This window comes from Nerophis lumbriciformis, linkage group LG17, assembly GCF_033978685.3.
Source record: "Nerophis lumbriciformis linkage group LG17, RoL_Nlum_v2.1, whole genome shotgun sequence".
Lineage (NCBI taxonomy): Eukaryota > Metazoa > Chordata > Actinopteri > Syngnathiformes > Syngnathidae > Nerophis > Nerophis lumbriciformis.
Window position 1 is genome coordinate 34,974,079 of NC_084564.2, and position 25,640 is coordinate 34,999,718.

Here is a 25,640-nt window from a genome sequence, read left to right on the forward strand (position 1 = left end):
TAGAACAAGGATGGACAATTCAACCCTTAACTCAACAATGAGTAGATGAGTGTTATGTGTGTGTGTATGTGTAAATAAATGAACACTGAAATTCAAGTATTTCTTTTATTTATATATATATATATATATATATATATATATATATATATATATATATATATATATATATATATATATATATATATATATAGCTAGAATTCACTGAAAGTCAATTATTTCTTATATATATATATATATATATATATATATATATATATATATATATATATATCCATCCATCCATCCATTTTCTACCGCTTATTACCTTCGGGGTCGTGGGGATATATATATATATATATATATATATATATATATATATATATATATATATATATATATATATATATATATATATATATATTTGAAATACTTGACTTGGTGAATTCTAGCTGTAAATATACTCCTCCCCTCTTAACCACGCCCCCAACCACGCCCCCGCCCCAACCACGCCCCCCGCACCCACCCCCCACCCCCCACCTCCCGAAATTGGAGGTCTCAAGGTTGGCAAGTATGGACTAAATGCTAAAAACGTCATGACAGATCGCCTTAAAAAAACAGAATGGAATATTACATTGTTTTACTGAATGACACACCCAGAATGTACATGAAAATAAAGAATGTGGGATTTACAATATTAACTATGAACGATAAAACACTGAATATTGACAACATATGAACGTCACATTTTACAATCAAGCGAAACGCGACAAAAATGCAACAAACAGCAAAATATGAACGCGAAAAAACTAAAAAACCCGCCTACAATCTGATATATCTGATACATCACTAAGCTTTAGAAGTTTATTGTAAAAAATCTCCTTCCACGTCTGTCCCTGACACCCGCATTTCAGGCTGGCCGCTCTGGAAACACTCTGTGGAAACGCTCCCCACCCACACTGCTTGGTGCCTCGTCTGAGCTGCTTAGATTACCATAGTAACTACTTAGATTACCATAGTAATTCAGTGTATTACCATAGTAACTAATTAGATTACCATAGTAACTAGTATATCATGCAAAAGCGCAGATTCCAACCATAGAAGTACTTTGTATAGTTCAAGACTTACGTTATTTTAAAAACATCACTGCACATTATAATGGCAGCTACAGTTTCCATCTTACCTACTCAGTGGCCTAGTGGTTAGAGTGTCCGCCCTGAGATCGGTAGGTTGTGAGTTCAAACCCCGGCCGAGTCATACCAAAGACTATAAAAATGGGACCCATTACCTCCCTGCTTGGCACTCAGCATCAAGGGTTGGAATTGGGGGTTAAATCACCAAAAATGATTCCCGGGCGCGGCCACCGCTGCTGCCCACTGCTCCCCTCACCTCCCAGGGGGTGATCAAGGGTGATGGTTCAAATGCAGAGAATAGTTTCGCCACACCTAGTGTGTGTGTGACAATCATTGGTACTTTAACTTTAAAGATCTAAAAAAATTATTTGGGAATGTCCGGCGGGCCAGATTGAAAAGCTCAACGGGCCTTAATTTGCCCAGGTCTGTTGAAAAGCTCAACGGGCCTTAATTTGCCCAGGTCTGTTCTAAACTGGGCTTCACGGTGGCAGAGGGGTTAGTGCATCTGCCTCACAATACGAAGGTCCTGAGTAGTCTTGGGTTCAATCCCGGGCTCGGGCTCTTTCTGTGTGGAGTTTGCATGTTCTCCCCGTGACTGCGTGGGTTCCCTCCGGGTACTCCGGCTTCCTCCCACCTCCAAAGACATGCACCTGGGGATAAGTTGATTGGCAACACTAAATTGGCCCTAGTGTGTGGATGTGAGTGTGAATGTTGTCTGTCTATCTGTGTTGGCCCTGCGATGAGGTGGCGACTTGTCCAGGGTGTACGCCGCCTTCTGCCCGATTGTAGCTGAGATAGGCTCCAGCGCCCCCCGCGACCCCAAAAGGGAATAAGCGGTAGAAAATGGATGGATGGATGTTCTAAACTGTATTCTTTTCAAGGAATTAGACATACAAAAATACACATCAATGTCCCGAGACCAACAGATAATAGTCAGTCAGAGTGAAAGCCACATATAGTGTGTGTGTTCTTCAGATGATGTCTAATGGAGTTGAAAATATATTACCGTATTCACACACACAATCCTTTCATTTTCTCAAAACTCCACAGTGCGCCTTATAACCTAATGTACTGAATAATTTTGGTTGTGCTTACCGACCGCTAAGCTATTTTATTTGGTACATGGTGTAATGATAAGTGTGACCAGCAGATGGCAGTCGAACATAAGAGATACGTGTAGACTGCAATATGACTCAAGTAAACAACACAAAAATGTTATATGTTCCATTGAAAATATAGAACATTACACACGGCGCTCAAAAAGCTATCAAAATGTTTTAGTACGACTTTGGTAAGTTATGAAGCCGCACCACTTGATGGATTGTACTGTGCTTCAACATAGGAGTATTATTATGGTGTGTGTATAAGGTAAGACATATTATCTGGTGTTTTGTTTCACGATATTATGCAAAAGATAATTTTCTTACCTTCTGGTACCTGCTGATCTAAATTTGGGATCTGCGTAAGTCCTGAAAATTTGCGCGTGTCCACCTTTGTAGTCCGTGGCGACACCGTAGTCCAGTGTTTGTCAACCTTCTTTGAGCCAAGGCACATTTTTTGCATTGAATAAATCCGGAGGCACAACACCAGCAGATGCAATTAAAAAATTAAAAAATGAAACTCAGTTGACAGTAAAAAGTCGTTGTCGCAATTGTTGGATATGACTTTAAACCATAACCAAGCACGCATCAATATAGCTCTTGTCTCAAAGTAGGTGCACTGTCACGACCTGTCACATCATGCCGTGACTTATTTTGAGTTTTTTGCTGTTTTCCTGTTTGTAGTGTTTTAGTTCTTGTCTTGCGCTCCTATTTTGGTGGCTTTTTCTCTTTTTTTGATATCTTCCTGTAGCAGTTTCAAATGTCTTCTTTTGAGCGACATTTCCCGCATCTACTTTGTTTTAGCAATCAAGAATATTTCAGTTGTTTTTATCCTTCTTTGTGGGGACATTGTTGATTGTCATGTCATGTTCGGATGTACATTGTGGACGCCGTCTTTGCTCCACGTAAGTCTTTGCTGTCGTCCAGCATTCTGTTTTTGTTTACTTTGTAACCAGTTTAGTTTTAGTTTCGTTCTGCATATCCTTCCCTAAGCTTCAATGCCTTTTATTAGGGGCACTCACTTTTTATTTATTTTTGGTTTAAGCATTAGACACCTTTTTACCTGCACACTGACTCCCGCTGTTTCCGACATCTACAAAGCAATTAGCTACCGGCTGCCACCTACTGATATGGAAGAGTATTACACGGTTACTCTGCCGAGCTCTAGACAGCACCGACACTCAACAACAACACATAATTTGCAGACTATAATTACTGGTTTGCAAAAAATATTTTTAACCCAAACCAGACTGTATTTCACGGCACACTAGTGTGCTGCAGCACAGTGGTTGAAAAACACTGCCGTAGTCAATAAGCTTCTTCTTTCTCTCTATCTTCTTGTCATGGGACATTCATCCTCCGCTGTTGCCATTTCTAGTATGAAGTAGTGTAAAGTTCTTCCTTATATCTGTCAGTTGACTCGCTGTAGAAGCGCTAAAAACTACCGGTGTAGTGAGTTTACATTATTCACCCAAGGAACTTTAGTTATTAGAGGACGGTTTTTCACGGGACACATTTCCGGCGTTGTTTTTGCACTAGTGAGCCACGGATGAGGAGATGCTGCTCCGTTATTGATTGAAGTAAAGTGTGAATGTCATTAAAACAGTTAGCTCCATCTTTTGACACTTCTTCCACACCTGTCCTTGCACGCTACACCGCTACAACAAAGATGACGGAGAAAAGACGCTGTCGAAGGTGAGCCACGTAAATAAGACAAACCGGCGCATCCTGAAGCGACAGTCAGAAATTGACTTGAAGATGATCTGTAAAACATCATCTATGCAACATTTTGACCAAGAACCACCATTACATGTTATATAGACCACAAGGTATGTAAACAAATTCATAATATGACCCCTTTAATGCGCCTTATAAAATGGTGCACCTTTTGTATTAAAAAAGACCTGAATAGACCCGCTCATCGGCAGTGCGCCTTATAATCCGGTGCGCAATATGGTCCGAAAAATAGGGTATTTGAGTAATGCTAGCCAAAGAGCATAAAGTCATGGGTTGTCAATTCATTGTCCAGCACAGCTTTTAGGCGTTGAACAAACAGCTAGTTTTTTTTTACAATTTTCCATGATCGACAACGGGGAAAAGTACAATGTAACGAATGTTTTGATCTCCTGTTTCCATACTAGTGTTGGACTGATCATTAAAATCCTGCCAAGAAGAGATCGGCATAGATGTCACTCGACTTCTCAAACCATTTTTACATAGAGTATAGTAACTACAGATGCCGATACATGCTTTAAAATGTAATATCAGAAATTATCGGTATCGGTTTCAACCTCCTGATTTTCCCGGGAGACTCACGAATTTCAGTGCCCCTCCCGAAAATCTCCCGGGGCAACAATTCTCTCGAATTTCTCCCGATTTCCACCCGGCCAACATTATTGGGGGCGTGCCTTAAAGGCACTGCCTTTAGCGTCCTCTACAACCTGTCGCCACGTCCGCTTTTCCTCCATACAAACAGCGTGCCGGCCCATTCACATAATATATGCGGCTTTTACACACACACAAGTGAATGCATAGCATACTTGGTCAACAGCCATACAGGTCACACTGAGGGTGGCCTTATAAACAACTTTAACACTGTTACAAATATGCAGAACACTGTGAACCCACACCAAACAAGAATGACAAACACATTTCGGGAGAACATCCGCACCGTAACACAACATAAACACAACAGAACAAATACCCAGAACCCCTTGCAGCACTAACTCTTCCGGGACGCTACAATATACACCCCCGCTACCACCAAACCCCGCCCCTCCAACCCCGCCCACCTCAACCCCGCCGTCCCTCACCCCCCTTCCCTTTATCCCAAATTTGGAGGTCTCAAGGTTGGAAAGTATGCTCTAGTATACTCTGGACTGAAGCTGTGTGCCTTCATTGTTTTTTGTTTTGTAGCTGTTGTTTTGAGGCATGTTTAAAAAAAAAAAAATGCACTTTGTGAAAGTCAAAGTATAGTATTTCCCATAGTTGTAGTGGGTATCAGAATTATCTCAGGGAGAGCATGTCCCAAATTCCAGGCTGCTTTTTTTGAGGCATGTTAAAAAAAAATAATGCACTTTGTGACTTCAATAATAAATATGGCAGTGCCATGTTGACATTTTTTTCCATAACTTGAGTTGAGTTATTTTGGAAAACCTTGGGGCATCACAACAAAATTAGGCATAATAATGTGTTAATTCCACGACTGTATATATTGGTATCGGTTGATATCGGAATCGGTAATTAAGCAATGGACAATATCGGAATATCGGTTATCGGCAAAAAAGCCATTATCGGACATCTCTAATAGTAACAGTTTAGCATGCATGGAACCGCAGCTGACCAGGTACCAGAAGTGTTAATAGTCATGTTGAGCAAGAAGAAACGTAAGAAGATGTCTCAGCACACACAAGGTTAGGCTTCTATCGCCCTTCTCCTCCGCCACAAGTCAATTGGAAGAGACATATACTTACTGAGACAGCCCTGCTGTTGTGCAGAGTCAATGAGTGACCTGTAATTGCTTGTTAAGCACTTATCAGAAGAGAGAACAAACAGTCTGTATGTGCTGGAGGCTAAACAGACCGACCTAGTGAGTGTGGGCAGTTTCAGTGGAAAACCGGAGGTCAAATAAATGGCACTGCGCCGTAAAACTTAACATGATTCACTTTGTCACTTTCTTAGAAAGACGAAGGGCCTGATCTATGAAAAGCTTGCGATATAAAAATGCGTGCAAACTTCATAGCGCACTACTAACCACAGGTGTCAAACTCAAGGCCCGGGGGCCGGATCTGGCACACGACATCATTTTTGTCTGGCCCGCAAACGCCTGGAAATGATATGTGTCCATATTTTCTCACTAAATGTAATTGATTTCTTTCATTTTGACAGAAAAAATATATGTACTGCTTGAAATTGCATGCCTTTTAAACTTTAATAGTAGAAATTTCCGATAATATCGGACTGCCGATATTATCAGCCGATAAATGCTTTAAAATGTAACATCGGAAATTATCGGTATCGGTTTCAAAAAGTAAAATTTATGACTTTTTAAAACGCCGCTGTACGGAGTGGTACACGGACGTAGGGAGAAGTACAGAGCAGTTGCGTCTCCCAGTCATACTTGCCAACCCTCCCGATTTTCCCGGGAGACTACCGAATTTCAGTGCCCCTCCCGAAAATCTCCCAGGGCAACCATTCTACCGAAATTTCTCCCGATTTCCACCCAGACAACAATATTGGGGGCATGCCTTAAAGGCACTGCCTTTGCGTGCCGGCCCAATCACATAATATTTAAGGCTTTTCACACACACAAGTGAATGCCATGCATACTTGGTCAAAAGCCATACAGGTCACACTGAGGGTGGCCGTATAAACAACTTTAACACTGTTACAAATATGCGCCACACTGTGAACCCACACCAAACAAGAATGACAAACACATTTCGGGAGAACATCCGCACCGTAACACAACATAAACACAACAAAAAGAATACCCAGAACCCCTTGCAGCACTAACTCTTCTGGGACGCTACAATATACACCCCGCGCACCCCCAACCCCTCCCACCTCAACCTCCTCATGCTCTCTCAGGGAGAGCATGTCCCAAATTCTAAGCTGCTGTTTTGAGGCATGTTAAAAAAAAAGAATGCACTTTGTGACTTCAATAATAAATATGACAGTGCCATGTTGGCATTTTTTTCCATAACTTGAGTTGGTTTATTTTGGAAAACCTTGTTACATTGTTTAATGCATCCAGCGGGGCATCACAACAAAATTAGGCATAATAATGTGTTAATTTCACGACTGTATATATCGGCATCGGTTGATATTGGAATCGGTAATTAAGAGTTGGACAATATCGGAATATCGGATATCGGCAAAAAAGCCATTATCGGACATCTCTATTTAATAGTATCCAATTTTGCATTTGTTCACAAAGTGGTGGTCCTCGCCCCATCCTTGTTTGTGAATGACTGAGCATTTCATGGAAGCTGGTTTTATACCCAATCATGGCACCCACCTGTTCTCAATGATGTAGCGACCAACTGTAGTTACTGACAGTGGTTTTCTGAAGTGTTCCTGAGCCCATGTGGTGATATCCTTTACACAAAGATCACGGGCATTGCCGCTTAGTGATTTCTCCAGATTCTCTGAACCTTTTGATGATATTACGGACCGTAGATGGTGAAATCCCTAAATTCCTTGCAATAGCTCGTTGAGAAATGTTGTTCTTAAACTGTTGGACAATTTGCTCATGCATTTGTTCACAAAGTGGTGACCCTCGCCCCATCCTTGTTTGTGAATGACTGAGCATTTCATGGAAGCTGTTTTTATACCCAATCATGGCACCCACCTGTTCCCACTTAGCCTGTTCACCTATGGGATGTTCCAAGTAAGTGTTTGATGAGCATTCCTCAACTTTGTCAGTCTTTTTTGCCACTTGTGCCATCTTTTTTTAAACATGTTGCATCAAAGTCCAAATGAGCTAATACTTGCAAAAAATAACAAAAGTTTTCCAGTTCGAACGTTAAGTATCTTGTCTTTGCAGTCTATTCATTTGAATATAGGTTGAAAAGGATTAGCAAATTATTGTATTCTGTTTTTATTTACCTTTTACACAACGTGCCAACTTCACCGGTTATGGTGTTTGTACGTTACCTAGCAAGCTACTTCCTGGTCCACTGAGAACAACATCAGTATTGGACACTAACTTTGCTACTTTAAGACAGGGGGAACATTTCACACAGTGAAAAAAATACTGTTTTGCAGTTTGTATATATTGTATATAATACAAACATTTAGCACACCGGCACTTACTAGTTTACATCCATCCATCCATCCATTTTCTACCGCATGCTTTTATATATTTATTTAACCTGTACTTATCCACGGCAAAGCAATTAAAAACAGATTTTCATTTGCAATGCTGACCTAGCAGAGTGGCAACATATGACACATATGTTGAAGTGTGATGATAATTTCTTATTGTCTCTGATTCACCAATAAATAGCTTACTATTGAGAGGGTCACCAATTTGTGAACAAATGCGTGAGCAAATTGTACTACAGTTTAAGAACAACATTTCTCAACGAGCTATTGCAAGGAATTTAGGGATTTCACCATCTACGGTCCGTAATATCATCAAAAGGTTCAAAGATTCTGGAGAAGTCACTGCACGAGAGGGATGATATTACGAACCTTCGATCCCTCAGGCGGTACTGCATTAAAAATCAACATCGGTGTGTAAAGGATATCACCACATGGGCTCAGGAACACTTCAGAAAACCGCTGTCAGATTCTACATTTTGTCGCTACATCTGTAAGTGCAAGTTAAAACTCTACTATGCAAAACAAAAGCCATTTATCAACAACACCCAGAAACGCCGCCGGCTTCGCTGGGCCCGAGCTCATCCAAGATGAACTGATGCAAAGTGGAAAGTGTTCTGTGGTCTGATGAGTCCACATTTCAAATTGCTTTTGGAAACTGTGGACGTTGTGTCCTCCGGAGGAAAATAACCATTTGGATTGTTATAGGCGCAAAGTTCAAAAGCCAGCATCTAGGATGATATGGGGGTGTATTAGTGCCCAAGACATGGGTAACTTACACATCTGTGAAGGCACCATTAATACATACAGGTTTTGGAGCGACATATGTTGCCATCCAAGCAACGTCTTTTTCATGGACGCCCCTGCTTATTTCAGCAAAACAATGCCAAGCCACATTCTGCATGTGTTACAACAGTGTGGCTTCGTAGTAAAAGAGTGCGGGTACTAGACTGGCCTGCCTGTAGTCCAGACCTGTCTCCCTATGAAAATGCATGGCGCATTATGAAGCCTAAAATACCACAACGGACTGTTGAACAACTTAAGCTGTACATCAAGCAAGAATGGGAAATAATTCCACCTGAAAAGCTTCAAAAATTGGTCTCCTCAGTTCCCAAATGTTTACTGAGTGTTGTTAAAAGTAAAGGCTATGTAACACAGTGGTAAAAATGCCTCTGTGACAACTTTTTTGCAATGTGTTGCTGCCATTACAGTCTAAGTTAATGATTATTTGCAACAACAAAAAAATAGTTTCTCACTTCGAACATTAAATATCTTGTCTTTAAATTGAATATAAGTTGAAAAGGATTTGCAAATCAGTGTATTCTGTTTTTATTTACGCCATGCCACCTTCACCGGTTTTGGGTTTTGTACAACATATATATAATTTATATACAAATTAGATTGGTGAAAATTACGCTGATTGGGCCAAAAGTGCCGGGACGTTGCGAGGATTCGACAAAGTTGTACGACTGCACGTAATTCGTGAGGATTGGTTAAATTTGCGTGAATTGGCACGATCGCAAAATTGCGAATTCCTGGAGGAGACTCGATCAGACTTGTGTTCTTTTTTTTAATGGGAAACGTGGCCTCGGTTTTCGTACGATACTGTCTACGTCAGATTTTTCAGAACCACTTTTGAGCATCCTTTTCTAAATACTGAGATGCTGCATGAGGCTGAGAAAATAATTAAAAGGGATAGGCCTGAGTTTACATCCAGGAGCACTTTGACCTGATAAGAAGACAGAGCAAACCTGGAAGAATTGGGGTTACTGATGGGTCAGAGTCGTGTTACAGGGAGGTTTTTTCAACATTCAGGAACTTTGCAGTCATAAAATCACAAAAAGAAAAGCATTATGTCTCTTTTTTGTTTGAATTTAATTGCCAAAAAATGCAAGAAACATCAAATGTCTTTTAGGAATAATGACTAAATAATGCCATTTTTTAAAATGTGCACACACATGCGGTGTGTGGTGGTGGTCTTGTCTTAATTTACAGGGGAAATGAGGGGTGTGTAAGGTCACGAGTCAAACTCTCAGATCTATCTGAAACTGAATCACCCTCAACTTTCACTCCTGCTGTGTCCGCAGAAGTGGGAGGAGCCTAAGCAAGTCCGAAATTCGAGTCGCAAGGAAGTACTGCCCAAATATAGTCAATTTGAAGTCAAGCTAATGTTTGATTGTTCTCGTCCAAAGTTCCACACTTCAATTAGGACACAACGGTCGTTTATAGTTTGTCATGTTTGCACATCGTAAAGAAACAAAAATAGAATTGCAGAACATGACACCACAAAATTCCACCACAGTGTAGCAAGTGTCAGGTTCACAAACAAGAATAAAGAAAGCAGATGGCAACAAATTAGCCTATATACTCATTTAAGTCTTTGTGCAGCACAAAATCTGCAATTGAAACACAATATGGGTCAATATAAACAGCAAAGGTGATAGCGCTGCATCATTAATCATGTTGAAATCATGTGTGTCTGTACAAAACCCAAAACCAGTGAAGTTGGCACCTTGTGTAATCCGTAAATAAAAACAGAATACAATGATTGGCAAATCCTTTTTTCATTATCTTAGACTTTAATGGCAGCAACACATTGCAAAAAAGTTGGCACAGGGACATTTTTGCCACTGTGTTACATGGCCTTTCCTTTTAACAACACTAAGTAAACGTTTAGGAACTGAGGAGACCAATTTTTGTAGCTTTTCAGGTGGAATTCTTCCCCATTCTTGCTTGATGTACAGCTTAAGTTGTTCAACAGTCCGGGGTCTTCGTTGTGGTATTTTAGGCTTCATAATGCGCCACACATTTTCAATGGGAGAAAGGTCTGGACTACAGGCACGCTAGTCTAGTGCCCGCACTCTTTTACTATGAAGCCACGCTGTTGTAACACGTGCAGAATGTGGCTTGGCATTGTCTTGCTGAAATAAGCAGGGGCGTCCATGATAACGTTGCTTGGATGGCAACATATGTTGCTCCAAAAACTGTATGTACCTTTCAGCATGAATGGTGCCTTTAAGATGTGTAAGTTACCCATGCCTTGGGCACTAATACACCCCCATACCATCACAGATGCTGGCTTTTGAACTTTGCGCCTATAACAGCCGATAATGGTTCTTTTCCTCTTTGGTCCGGAGGACACGACCTCCACGGTTTCCAAAAACAATTTGAAATGTGGACTCGTCAGACCACAGAACATCTTTGATGAGCTCGGGCGCAGCAAAGCCGGCGGCGTTTCTGGGTGTTGTTGATAAATGGCTTACGCTTTGCATAGTACAGTTTTAACTTGCACTTACAGATGTAGCGACCAACTGTAGTTACTGACAGTGGTTTTCTGAAGTGTTCCTGAGCCCATGTGGTGATATCCTTTAAACCCTGATGTCGGTTTTTGATGCAGTACCGCCTGAGGGATCCAAGGTCATTCAATGTTACCAGCAGTGATTTCTCCAGATTCTCTGAACCTTTTGATGATACTACGGACTGTAGATGGTGAAATCCCTAAATTCCTTGCAATAGCTCGTTGAGGAATGTTGTTCTTAAACTGTTCAACAATTTGCTTACGCATTTGTTCACAAAGTGGTGACCATCGCCCCATCCTTGTTTGTGAATGACTGAGCATTTCATGGAAGCTGCTTTTATACCCAATCATGGCACCCACCTGTTCCCAATGAGCCTGTTCACCTGTGGGATGTCCCAAATAAGTGTTTGATGAGCATTCCTCAACTTTGTCAGTCTTTTTTGCCACTTGTGCCAGCTTTTTTGAAACATGTTTGTAGGCATCAAATTTTAAATGAGCTAATATTTGAAAAAAATTAACAAAGTTTTCCCGTTTGAACGTTAAATATCTTGTATTTGCAGTCTATTGGTCTAGGATTTGCAAATCATTGTATTCTGTTTTTATTTACCATTTACACAATGTGCCAACTTCACCGGTTTTGGGGTTTGTATGTTAGCTATCAAGCTAAGAAGCTAGGGATTTCACCATCTACGGTCTGTAATATCATCAAAAGGTTCAAAGAATCTGGAGAAATCACTGCACGTAAGCGATGATATTACGGACCTTGGACCCCTCAAGCAGTACTGCATCAACAAGCAAAATTAGTGTGTAAGTGATATCACCACATGGGCTCAGGAACATTTCAGAAAACCACTGTTTGTCGCTACATCTGTAAGTGCAAGTTAAAACTCTACTATGAAAAGCCAAAGCCATTTATCAACAACACCCAGAAACGCCGCCGGCTTCGCTGGGCCTGCGCTCATCTAAGATGGACTGATGTAAAGTGGAAAAGTGTTCTGTGGTCTGACGAGTCCACATTTCAAATTGTTTTTGGAAACTGTGGACGCCGAGTCCTCCGGACCAAAGAGGAAAACCTTTTTTGCAATGTGTTGCTGCCATTAAATTCTAATTGAATGATTATTTGCAAAAAAAACTTTAGTTTCTCAGTTGGAACATTAAATATCTTGTCTTTGCAGTCTATTCAATTGAATATACGTTGAAAAAGTTTTGCGAATCATTGTATTCTGTTTTTATTTACGATTTATTCAACGTGCCAACGTCACTGGTTTTGTACATATAAGACAAAAATAAAACGTATTTAACACTTAATTTAGGCTTCAAAACAAGTAAAATATGTTTTTTTTTAAGTTAAAAAAAAAAAGGTGAATTAGAGAGGTTCTCTACAATCTAAAACTGGAAAAACTTAGGTTTTCGCTAAAGGGCTCGGTTCAAGCATTTGAAAGCTCATGGAGCCCTTTTTTGCTGTATGTCAACTCTCTTGACCTATGCCCAGACGCAGATGAGGAATAATCTTCCTTTTATTTATTAGTATTATTTTATTCTATTTTTTATTTTATTATATATTATTATTATTAATTTTTATTTTATTTTATTATTATATATATATATTTTTTTTTATATATATATATTTGTCTGTCTCTGGCCGCGTATGTGTGTGTGTGTGTGTGTGTGTGTGTGTGAGAGAATGTGTCTGTCTTTGTCGTCTTACTTGTTACACAATTGCGCCATTTGTCCCTCGTTAGTGGGACCTGAGTGGGGTGGGAGGGTGGGTGGGTGGTTTGGGTTTTAAGGGAAAGGGTGTGAATCATTTACTGCCTTTAAAATTGTACTGTTTTGACTTGTAGTTTTTTCTGTCTGTTTGAAAATGCCAATAAAAAAAATAAAAAAAAAATTAAAAAAAAGGTTAATCCACAATGTAGTGAAGCGTGATGTAGCGAGGAAAGACCGTGCCTAGCTGGGACTCAACAGTTATCCCTTGCCCGTCACGCTTAAAATATTGCGGCTTCACTACTTTGTAGATACAAATACATAAATAATAATATATAAATAAATATATTTTTATAGTATATTTTACATATTTTGGCCAAAATTAAGTGTTGAACTCGAAAACCGGGTTTTCCGGACCATAGGACGCACCGGATTATAAGGCACACTGCCGATGAGTGGGTATATTCAGGTCTATTTTCATAAAAAAGGCGCACCGGATTTTAGAGCGCATTAAGGGGGTCATATTATTATTTTTATTTCTAAATGTAAAACACTTCCTTGTGGTCTACATAACATGTAATGGTGTTTTTATGGTCAAAATGTTGCATAGATGATGTTTTACAGATCATCTTCAAGTCGCTTTCTGACAGTTGCTTCCGTATGCACCATTTTGTGGGCGGGTCTTATTTATGTGGCTCACCTTCGGCAGCGTCTTCTCCCCGTCATATTTGTTGTAGCGGTGTAGCGTGCAAGGACGGGAGTGGAAGAAGTGTCAAAAGATGAACTGTTTTAATGACATTCAGACTTCAATCAATAACGGAGCAGCATCTCCTCATCCGTGGCTCACTAGTGCAATAACGCCGAAAATGTGTCTCGTGAAAAACAGTCCAACTGGAACTCTCTTAATAGCTAAAGTTCCTTGGTTGAATAATGTTAACTCACTACACCTGTATGTTTTATCGCTTTCATGGCGAGTTTACTGACAGATATAAGTAAGAACTTAACACTACTTTATATTAGAAATGGCAACAGCGGAGGATGAATGTATCATAACAAGAGGGTAGGGAATAAGAAGAAGCTTATCGACTACGGTGTGGACACGGACTAAAAAGGCGGACTCGCGCAAATTTTCAGGGCTTATGCAGATCCTAAATACAGATCAGCAGGTACCAGAAGGTAAGAAAAGTTGCTTTTGCATAATATTGCGAAACAAAACGGCAGATAAAATGTCTTACCTTATACACACACCATAATAATACTCCTATGTTGAAGCACAGTAAAATCCATCAAGCGGTGCGGCTTCATAGCTTACCAAAGTCGTACTAAAACATTTTGATCGATTTTTGAACGACGTGTGTAATCTTTTCAATGGAACATATGAAATTTTGGTGTTGTTTACTCGAGTCATATTGTAGTCTACACGTATCTCTAATGTGTGTTTGCCATCTACTGGTCACATTTATAATTTCACCATGTACCAAATAAAATAGCTTTGAGGTCGGTAAGCACAACCAAAATTATTCCGTACATTAGGGCCGGTTATTAGGCGCACTGTCAAGTTTTGAGAAAATTAAAGGATTTTAAGTGTGCCTTGTAGTCCGAAAAATACTGTATGTTTATTTGTATTATTATTTTATTACAATGCAGTATTTGTCCTATTTTCTATCATTAAGTTATGGCGATCGATAAAGATAGTCACCAAATGAGTCTTCCCTTTCCGAGTTGAGGGTGTTAATAGCAACAGGCGGAAAATCGGTGCTGTCTCCACCGCAACAACCTTAGGTTAAACAACTTTTGACAAAACAACTTTTTTAATGGAACTTCATTTTCAACGCCTGCCTCATCAATAACTAGGGATGTCCGATAATGGCTTTTTGCCGACATCCGATATTCCGATATTGTCCAAATGTTTAATTACCGATACCGATATCAACCGATACCAATATCAACCGATATATACAGTCGTGGAATTAACACATTATTATGCCTAATTTGGACAACCAGGTATGGTGAAGATTAGGTACTTTTTAAAAAAATTCACAAAATAAAATAAGATAAATAAATTAAAAACATTTTCTTGAATAAAAAAGAAAGTAAAACAATATAAAAACAGTTACATTGAAACTAGTAATTAATGAAAATTAGTAAAATTAACTGTTAAAGGTTAGTACTATTAGTGGACCAGCAGCACGCACAATCATGTGTGCTTACGGACTGTATCCCTGCAGACTGTATTGATATATATTGATATATAATGTAGGAACCAGGATATTAATAACAGAAAGAAACAACCTTTTTGTGTGAATGAGTGTGAATGAGTGTAAATGGGGCGGGGGAGGGTTTTTTTGGGTTGGTGCACTAATTGTAAGTGTATCTTGTGTTTTTATGTTGATTTAATAAAAAATAAAAAATAAAAAATTTTTTTTTTAAACGATACTGATCATAAAAAAAACGATACCAATAATTTCCGATATTACATTTTAACGCATTTATCGGCCGATAATATCGCCAGGCCAATATCATCGGACATCTCTATCAATAACATATCTCCACATTGGTGGGCCTTCGACGTTTAAAAGAAAACAACAGGACGTCGCATCGGACTCGGAGAACACTCGAGGCTAACAAGACTGCTATCGGCCGATGTCCGGGCAAAGTGGAAATAAAAGTGGTTGATTGAAGATGCACTTCCTCTTCGACATCAACAGCACATATTTGGAGTGAGCTATGTGAGATGACAATGCAGTACACGTAATGCCGACAAGATGTAATGCTAATAACACACCTAATGATCGTAGCTGCGACTGTTGACCAAGTTCTCGCAGAACAACACATGCCTTTGGTTTCAGCACATGGAAGCCCAGTTCTAACTTAGAGGAATTATCCAGGATGTGACAAAGTATTTCCAGGTTGTGGCCGTGTTTTAGTGGCCGGGCGACGGCCATAACAATTATGCTTGGAGGATCCTCTGAGCAGTGTTCCAAATAACGGCGTTATATGATACCGTAAGGTGCAATCTAATTAATTAAATTCATGTACGTTACAACGCCGTTACCGATGTGTCTGATGCATATTTGCCAACCCTCCCGATTTTCCCGGGAGACACCCGAATTTCAGTGCCCCTCCCGAAAATCTCCCGGGGCAACCATTCTCCCGAATTTCTCCCGATTTCCACCCGGACAACAATATTGGGGGCGTGCCTTAAAGGCACTGCCTTTAGCGTCCTCTCTCACCTGAAAAGGAGACTGTTATATATGTCTCCGTTATCCATAGGTTTATCTATAACCCATAAAGTAGGCAGGCACGGGCTATTTCTCAGCGTGTGTTTATTCCAGCCGGCACGTTAATACACTGACACACAACATCTGGATTCCCATCATGCATTGCTACAAAACTACGGCAAGTAGTAATGTCCAAAGACATAACAGAGACGAAGCAGAAGAACGAAGAAGAGACATGGCGACGACGAGTAAGAAGAAGAAGTACGCTTGCAAGTTCCAAAATGATTGGAAAAAAAAATTTCAGTTCATCCAGGACAGCTCGAAGGGGAAGGGGTATGCTGCCTGCACATTTTGTAGATCAGACTTCTCCATTGAACACGGTGGACGAACGGATATACTCATTCATGAACGGATTACTTATATATATATATATATATATATATATATATATATATATATATAAGAAATACTTGAAAATATATACACCCCCCGCTATCCCCCATCTCCCGAATTCGGAGGTCTCAAGGTTGGCAAGTATGGTTTGACGTAACGTGGCATGCTACTTTTGATATGGTAATGTCAACGGAAGCGTTAGAAGCAGGAAATATCTTTTTACTAACGAAAGCAACAACCAGCACCGCACTAAAATTAACTTGCTATCAAGTAGAAGGAGGCAACATTACACAGCAAACAACACGCAAGAAGTAGGGATGTCCGATAATGGCTTTTTGCCGATATCCGATATTCCGATATTGTCCAACTCTTTAATTACCGATACTGATATCAACCGATACCGATATCAACCGATATATACAGTCGTGGAATGAACACATTATTATGCCTAATTTGGACAACTATGTATGGTGAAGATAAGGTACTTTTGAAAAAAATTCAGAAAATAAAATAAGATAAATAAATTAAAAACATTTTCTTGAATAAAAAAGAAAGTAAAACAATGTAAAAACAGTTACATAGAAACTAGTAATTAATGAAATTAGTAAAATTAACTGTTAAAGGTTAGTACTATTAGTGGACCAATCATGTGTGCTTACGGACTGTATCCCTGCAGACTGTATTGATATATATTGATATATAATGTAGGAACCAGAATATTAATAACAGAAAGAAACAACCCTTTTGTGTGAATGAGTGTGAATGAGTGTAAATGGGGGAGGAAGGTTTTTTGGGTTGGTGCACTAATTGTAAGTGTATCTTGTGTTTTTTATGTTGATTAAAAAAAAAAAAAACGATACTGATAATAAAAAAAAAAACGATACCGATAATTTCCGATATTACATTTTAACGCATTTATCTCTAGCAACAAGTAGGTACACGCACGCGTGCATGCATGCATACTCCATTCATACTCACTTTGGCTCATATTATACCAACTTGTTCACCCCAATCCCACCAGAGAGCTTAAATTATTCACCAGGGATCAGAGCGCCCACAGTGGGTCATGTTTCCCTTCCTACAACTCTACACCGACAAACTGATACACTGCTCACAATTGTTCAGTCACATAATAACAAGGGAGTCACTTTACAGCGAAGCATTCCACCACACTCGCACATGATATGTGCACATAAAGTCTCTCCAGTGCATGACTATGGTCTATGACGTATATGGGCAAATTAAGGCCCGTTAAGCTTTTCAATGTGGCCTGTCGGACATTCCCAAATAATTTTTTTAGATCTTTAAGATGGAAACTGTAGCTGCCATTATGATGTGCAGTGATGTTTTCTAATGACCGTAAGTCTTGAACTATACAAAGTATTTCAATGGTTGGAATCTGCGCTTTTGCATGATATACTAGTTACTATGGTAATCTAATTAGTTACTATGGTAATCTAATTAGTTACTATGGTATTGTAAGTCACAGCATTTCAGACCAGGCACCAAGCAGTGTGGGTGGGGAGCGTTTCCACAGAGTGTTTCCAGAGCGGCCAGCCTGAAATGCGGGTGTCAGGGACAGACGTGGAAGGAGATTTTTACAACAAAGTTCTAAAGCTTAGTGTATAGCTCGGTTGGTACAGCGGCCGTGCCAGCAACTTGAGGGTTGCAGGTTCGATCCCCGCTTCCGCCATTCTAGTCACTGCCGTTGTGTCCTTGGGCAAGACACTTTACCCACCTGCTCCCAGTGCCACCCACACTGGTTTAAATGTAACTTAGATATTGGGTTTCACTATGTAAAGCGCTTTGAGTCACTTGAGAAAAAGCGCTATATAAATATAATTCACTTCACAATTCACATACATCAGATTGTAGGTGGGGTTTTTTTTTACCCTTCGCGTTTATATTTCGCTGTTTGGTTCATTTTTGTTGCGTTTCGCTTGATTGTAAAATATGGCGATCGAGAGGGGGTGTGAGGTTCATATGTTGTCAATATTCAGTGTTTTATCGTTTATATGTAATATTGTAAATCCTACATTCTATATTTACACTCTGGGTGTCTCATTCAGTAAAAAAAAATTTTTAATTCCGTTCCGTTTTTTTAAGGCGGTCTGTCATAATGTTTTTAGCATTCAATCAGACATTATTGTGAGGTTTTGTATTAGTGTTCCTAAAAATAGATATACCGGCCCCCAGACACATTCTTTTCTCTAAATTTGGCCCTCCCGAGTCAAAATAATTGCCCAGTCCTGTTCTATGACTTAGTATTGTGACATTTAATGTCAAAAAGAGAGAGGAATACATTGAACTGGAGCAGGACTTTTCAACTGGTGGTCCGGGAATGACACAATACCGGCCCCCGAGTTCAGTTCAAAAATTGGGAGACAAACATTTTTGCAGAGAATTCCTAGAAACACTAGAGTGCACCTGTTGTATGGAGAAATTTGGACCACTGTAACACACACTGGCAGAATCTTGCATTGACATTTCAACCAACAAAGAACACACACATAACTGAGGTGTTCCTTGAGGCAACCATTTAAGTCCTCTCCCTTTTGGAAGTTACACTTTTTTTTCTTTCAGAATGAGATTTATGTAACCAAGGTGTTGCTGTAACTTGTTTGCTTCAGATGCAGTCAGTAGTCATTTGCTAAACGTCTTTAGTTATACTCGTAGTCTTCCTCAACGTTTCATTTTAGGTCCTCTCGTTTTCATTAGTTGGGCTATTAGACGAGTGCGGGGGTCAGCAACCAGCGGCCCTTCAGTGCCGCCCTAGTGGCTCCCTTGAGCATTCTTAAAAAAGGATTGAAAATGGAAAAAGATGGGGTAAAAATATATTTTTTATTTTAGTATGTTTTTTGTTTGAAGACAAACATGACACAAACCTTCCCAATTGTATATGTTTGTGTGTATGCTTCACTGATGAGAGCATTTGGTGAATATTGTTTCCATCCATCCATTTTCTACCGCATATTCCCTTCGGGGTCGCGGGGGGCGCTGGAGCCTATTTGTCCTACTAATTTTGCCGGTTCTTGAACCCACCATAGTGTGGACTGTGACGCAACAGTTTGTTTACATATAAAATCTTCCACTCCTTCTTTGACTCATTTTGTCCACCAAAATTTTTATGCTGTGCGTGAATGCACAAAAGTAAGCTTTCTTGATGTTATTGACTTGTGTGTAGTGCTAATCAGACGTATTTGGTCATAAGTAGCATGACAAGTAGCATGACAAGTACTGACAATGCTAACAAGCTATTTAGGCTAGCTCTATGTACATATTGCATCGTTATGCCTCGTTTGTTGGTATATTTGAGCTGATTTAATTTTCTTTGCTTATGTCCTCTGTGTATTTAATTCATATTTGCATGTCTCATGGCACATTATCTGTATACAATATTGGCTACATTCATCATAGTTGTTTGTGTGCCATGTTGTTCCAGACCACAGCAAACGTTACCCGGCTTCCAAATATTGTAATAAATCCATTAGAAAAAGACGTTTCCTTTAACTTGGACACACACATCTATACTAGAGATGTCCGATAATGGCTTTTTTGCCGATATCCGATATTGCGATATTGTCCAACTCTTAATTACCGATTTCGATATCAACCGATACCGATATATACAGTCGTGGAATTAACACATTATTATGCCTAATTTTGTTGTGATGCCCCGCTGGATGCATTAAACAATGTTACAAGGTTTTCCAAAATAAATCAACTCAAGTTATGGAAAAAAATGCCAACATGGCACTGCCATATTTATTATTGAAGTCACAAAGTGCATTATTTTTTTTAACATGCCTCAAAACAGCAGCTTGGATTTTGAGACATGCTCTCCCTGAGAGAGCAAAAGGAGGTTGAGGTGGGCAGGGTTGGGGGGACGGGGTTTGGTGGTAGCGGGGGGTGTATATTATAGCGTCCCGGAAGAGTTAGTGCTGCAAGGGGTTCTGGGTATTTGTTCTGTTGTGTTTATGTTGCGTTACGGTGCGGATGTTCTCCCGAAATGTGTTGGTCATTCTTGTTTGGTGTGGGTTCACAGTGTGGCGCATATTTGTAACAGTGTTAAAGTTGTTTATACGGCCACCCTCTGTGGGACCTGTATGGCTGTTGACCAAGTATGCCTGGCATTCACTTGTGTGTGTGAAAAGCCGTAGCTATTATGTGATTGGGCCGGCACGCAAAGGCAGTGCCTTTAAGGTTTATTGGCGCTCTGTACTTCTCCCTACGTCCGTGTACACAGCGGCGTTTTAAAAAGTCATCAATTTTACTTTTTGAAACAGATACAGATAATTTTGAAACCGATACGGATAATTTCTGATATTACATTTTAAAGCATTTATCGGCCGATAATATCGGCAGTCCGATATTATCGGACATCCCTAATCTATACCTTTGACAATTCTAAGCCAGTCATTTCCAAGAGTAATCTCACCCTCTGAGAAATCTCTGTCTTGAAATTTTGTAAAAATGTTTAAAATAAATATTAAAATGTCAACATTTCTTTAGCGAACATTTGCGTCAGCCTGAGACGCAAAGTCATTTTGATAGGCGGCTATTGTAGCTACACTTACATCAGTGTTTTTCAACCACTGTTGTGCCGTGAGATACAGTCTGGTGTGCCGTGGGAGATTATGTAATTTTACCTAATTGGGTTAAAAATATTTTTTTGCAAACCAGTAATTATAATCCGCAAATGTACCGTTAAGTGTCTGTACTGTCTAGAGCTCGGCAGCGTAACCATGTAATACTCTTCCATATCAGTAGGTGGCAGCAGGTAGCTAATTGCTTTGTAAATGTTTGTTGTGATCACAATATGCAGACGACAGTGGGAGGCAGAGTGCAGGTAAAAAGGTATCTAACGCTTAAACCAAAAATAAACAAAAAGCGAGTGCCGCTAAGAAAAGGCATTGAAGCTGAGGGATGGCTATGCAAAATGAAACTATAACTGAACTGGCTGCAAAATAAAAACAGAATGCTGGACGACAGCAAAGACTTACAGCGTGTGGAGCAGACGGCGTCCACAAAGTACATCCGTACATGACATGACATTCAACTATATCCCCACAAAGAAGGACAGCGTCCACACAACTTAAATAGTCTTGATTGCGAAAACAAAGCAGGTGTGGGGAATAGCATTCAAGGAAGACATGAAACTGCTACAGGAAAATACCAAATGTGTGATGTGACAGGTGGTGACAGCACACCTACTTTGAGACAAGAGCTATAGTGATGCATGCTTGGTTATGGTTTGAATTCATATACAACAATTGTGAGAACGACTTTTTATCGTCAATATCGGCTGCTGAGTTTAATTTTTTTGTGTTTTCTGCTGGTGGTGTGCCTCTGAATTTTTTCAATGAAAAAAATGTGCTTTGGCTCAGAAAAGGTTGAAAAACACTGACTTACATCATGTGTTGCCTTCATTATCCATCCATCCATTTTCTACCGCATGTCCCTTTTGGGGTCGCGGGGGGTGCTGGAGCCTATCTCAGCTGCATTCGGGCGGAACATCCTGGACAAGTCGCCACCTCATCACAGGGCCAACACAGATAGACAGACAACATTCACACTCACATTCACACACTAGGGCAGGGGTCGGGAACCTTTTTGGCTGAGAGAGCATGAAAGCCAAATACTTTAAAATGTATTTCCGTGAGAGCCATATAGTATTTTTTTAACACTGAATACAACTAAATGTGTGCATTTTTAAGTAAGACCAACATTTTTAGAGTATAATAAGTCTCTTATTCTTTTTAATAACATTGTTATTCTGAAGTTAACCAATAATAAATAAAATACTTCTTACCATTAATGAACAGGTGCGGAAGAAAACGGATTGATGGATTAAAATGCATGAGAATGTTTTATATTCTGAACGTTATTTTTAACACTGATTACCAGCGGAATTATTCATTACTTAGCAATGTCAGCTAAGATTTATCTGAGAGCCAGATGCAGACATCAAAAGAGCCACAACGGGCTCTAGAGCCATAGGTTCCCTACCCCTGCACTAGAGCCAATGTAGTTTTGCCAATCCAGGTGCATGTTTTTGGCTGTGGGAGGAAGCCGGAGTACCCGGAGGGAACCCACGCAGTCACGGGGAGAACATGCAAACTCCACACAGAAAGATCCCAGGCCCAGGATTGAACCCAGGACTACTCAGGACCTTCATATTGTGAGGCACATTATAAGACTTTTAATTTTTTTGCGGCTCCAGACAGATTTTTTTCTTGTATTTTTGGTCTAATATGGCTCTTTTAACATTTTGGGTTGCCGACCCCTGAACTAGTGGCTCACGAGTTCAGTTCAGAAAACTTGCGAGAGCAGAATGTCCTTAAAACAGCAAGAGTGCTCCTGTAACTCTGACACAATAGACCAACATCAAATGTCTACAAACCCTGTTTCCATATGAGTTGGGAAATTGTGTTAGATGTAAATATAAACGAATACAATGATTTGCAAATAATTTTCAACCCATATTCAGTTGAATATGCTACAAAGACAATATATTTGATGTTCAAACTGATAAACATATTTTTCTTTGCAAATAATCATTAACTTTAGAATTTGATGTCAGCAACACCTGACAAAGAAGTTGAGAAAGGTGGCAATGAATACTGATAAAGTTGAGGAATGCTCATCAAACACTTATTTGGAACATCCCACAGGTGAACAGGCAAATTGGGAACAGGTGGGTGCCATGATTGGGTATAAAAGTAGATTCCATGAAATGCTCAGTCTTTCACAAGGATAGGGCGAGGGTCACCACTTTGTCAACATATACGTGAGCAAATTGTTGAAAAGTTTAAGAAAAACTTTTCTCAACCAGCTATTGCAAGGAATTTAGGGATTTCACCATATACGGTCCGTAATATCATCAAAGGGTTCAGAGAATCTGGAGAAATCACTGCACGTAAGCAGCTAAGCCCGTGACCTTCGATCCCTCAGGCTGTACTGCAACAACAAGCGACATCAGTGTGTAAAGGATATCACCACATGGGCTCAGGAACACTTCAGAAACCCACTGTCAGTAACCACAGTTGGTTGCTACATCTGTAAGTGCAAGTTAAAACTCTCCTATGCAAGGCGAAAACTGTTTATCAACAACACCCAGAAATGCCGTCGGCTTCGCTGGGCCTGAGCTCATCTAAGATGGACTGATACAAAGTGGAAAAGTGTTCTGTGGTCTGACGAGTCCACATTTCAAATTGTTTTTGGAAACTGTGGACGTCGTGTCCTCCGGACCAAAGAGGAAAAGAACCATCCGTTATAGGCGCAAAGTTGAAAAGCCAGCATCTGTGATGGTATGGGGGTGTATTAGTGCCCAAGACATGGGTAACTTACACATCTGTGAAGGCGCTATTAATGCTGAAAGGTACATACAGGTTTTGGAGCAACATATGTTGCCATCCAAGCAACGTTACCATGGACGCCCCTGCTTATTTCAGCAAGACAATGCCAAGCCACGTGTTACATCAATTTGGTTTCATAGTAAAAGAGTGCGGGTACTAGACTGGCCTGCCTGTAGTCCAGACCTGTCTCCCAATGAAAATGTGTGGCGCATTATGAAGCCTAAAATACCAAAACGGAGACCCCCGGACTGTTGAACAACTTAAGCTGTACTTCAAGCAAGAATGGGAAAGAATTCCACCTCAGAAGCTTAAAAAATGTGTCTCCTCAGTTCCCAAACGTTTACTGAGTGTTGTTAAAGGGAAAGGCCATGCAACACAGTGGTGAACATGCCCTTTCCCAACTACTTTGGCATGTGTTGCAGCCATGAAATTCTAAGTTAATTATTATTTGCAAAAAAAAAAAAAAAAAAGTTTATGAGTTTGAACATCAAATATCTTGTCTTTGTAGTGCATTCAATTGAAAAGGGTTGAAAAGGATTTGCAAATCATTGTATTCCATTTATATTTACATCTAACACATTTTCCCAACTCATATGGAAACGGGGTTTGTACTTCAGAGGACGCTGGTTTTCCTGAATATACAAAATAAGACTGAGGTCCTTAGCTTCCTGGAAATGTGGCTCCCAAAACAAGTCAGTTAACTATCGGACTGGAGGTTTGTATCGGTTTCCGTTGAAGCCTCACCTAGTAACAAGCTTTTGTGTTTCAGCTTTAAAACTGGCCTTCTGTCTCTTTGAACACTTTGTCTTTCATGCCTGTCCAACTACAGGCAGACACTCAAATCAAATTTGAAAAAAAAAAAAAAAAAAAAAATTCCCCAAGGACTCTCTCTTGGCTGGGGGGGGAGTGCACCCCATCTCTTCTTCTGTGGGACGGCTACCGGCTGAGTGCAATAAAGGCCTTTGTTACGCCGCCCTCCTGCATCAAATCTCTGCAGTTCAGGCACAATGGTAAGGAAGAACCACACGTGAAAGGTACACGGCTCGGAAGTATACTTGCAGTTTTAAGTGACACACTGTTTCAAGAGTGGAGAAAAAGCATAATTATCCTGTTACAGCACTGGAACAATAAGCCTTATTGTATTTAAATGTATTTTCTTCTTGTAAACATGATTGATTATTGTTTACAGTGCCCTTAAAAACACACAAGGTACAACATCATGCAATGTTTTAACCAAAGCTTACTTACTTCTTCCTCTTTTGGGTCTTGAAGGCTGACAGCTCCCCTCACAAAGTCCTGACACTTTCAGCAAAGTGCTGATTCTTCAGGTCAAGAGTATCCATCCGTATGAGGCACAAATAGACGTACATGTGTAAAGTCAGCGGTGGTCCCACCGGTTTGGTCTCACATGTGAAAGTGTCCCCCAGTAGAGCTTAGTGGTGTGGGCAGCACAACTTCAAGCATGGTGCCTTATTCAAACACTGCTCCTGGTGTGGGGCCAGTGGTGACCTGAAAAACATGGAGTGGAGTCAGAGTGGAGGTATTGCTTTCAGCAAATCCGCATAAATGGTAATAACAATCACATTTTTCAATATCACTCTACAGTTATTAATAATGAGATTGTACCT

General features: G+C 40.0%; 1 protein-coding gene across 5 annotated transcripts in view; it reads right to left on the minus strand.

The window, feature by feature from the left end:
* Positions 1 to 25,439, minus strand: part of plch1 (phospholipase C, eta 1) — a 229,928-nt gene extending 204,489 nt beyond the window's left edge. For 4 of the 5 annotated variants that reach the window (XM_061973117.1, XM_061973114.1, XM_061973119.1 and 1 more), the window contains exon 1: positions 25,261 to 25,439. The gene's annotated coding sequence lies outside the window, so the exon portion shown is untranslated. Of the gene's footprint in view, positions 1 to 25,256 lie in introns of all 5 variants that reach the window. The other variant, XM_061973115.1, reaches the window with a different exon arrangement.
* Between the last annotated feature and the right edge of the window lie 201 nt (positions 25,440 to 25,640).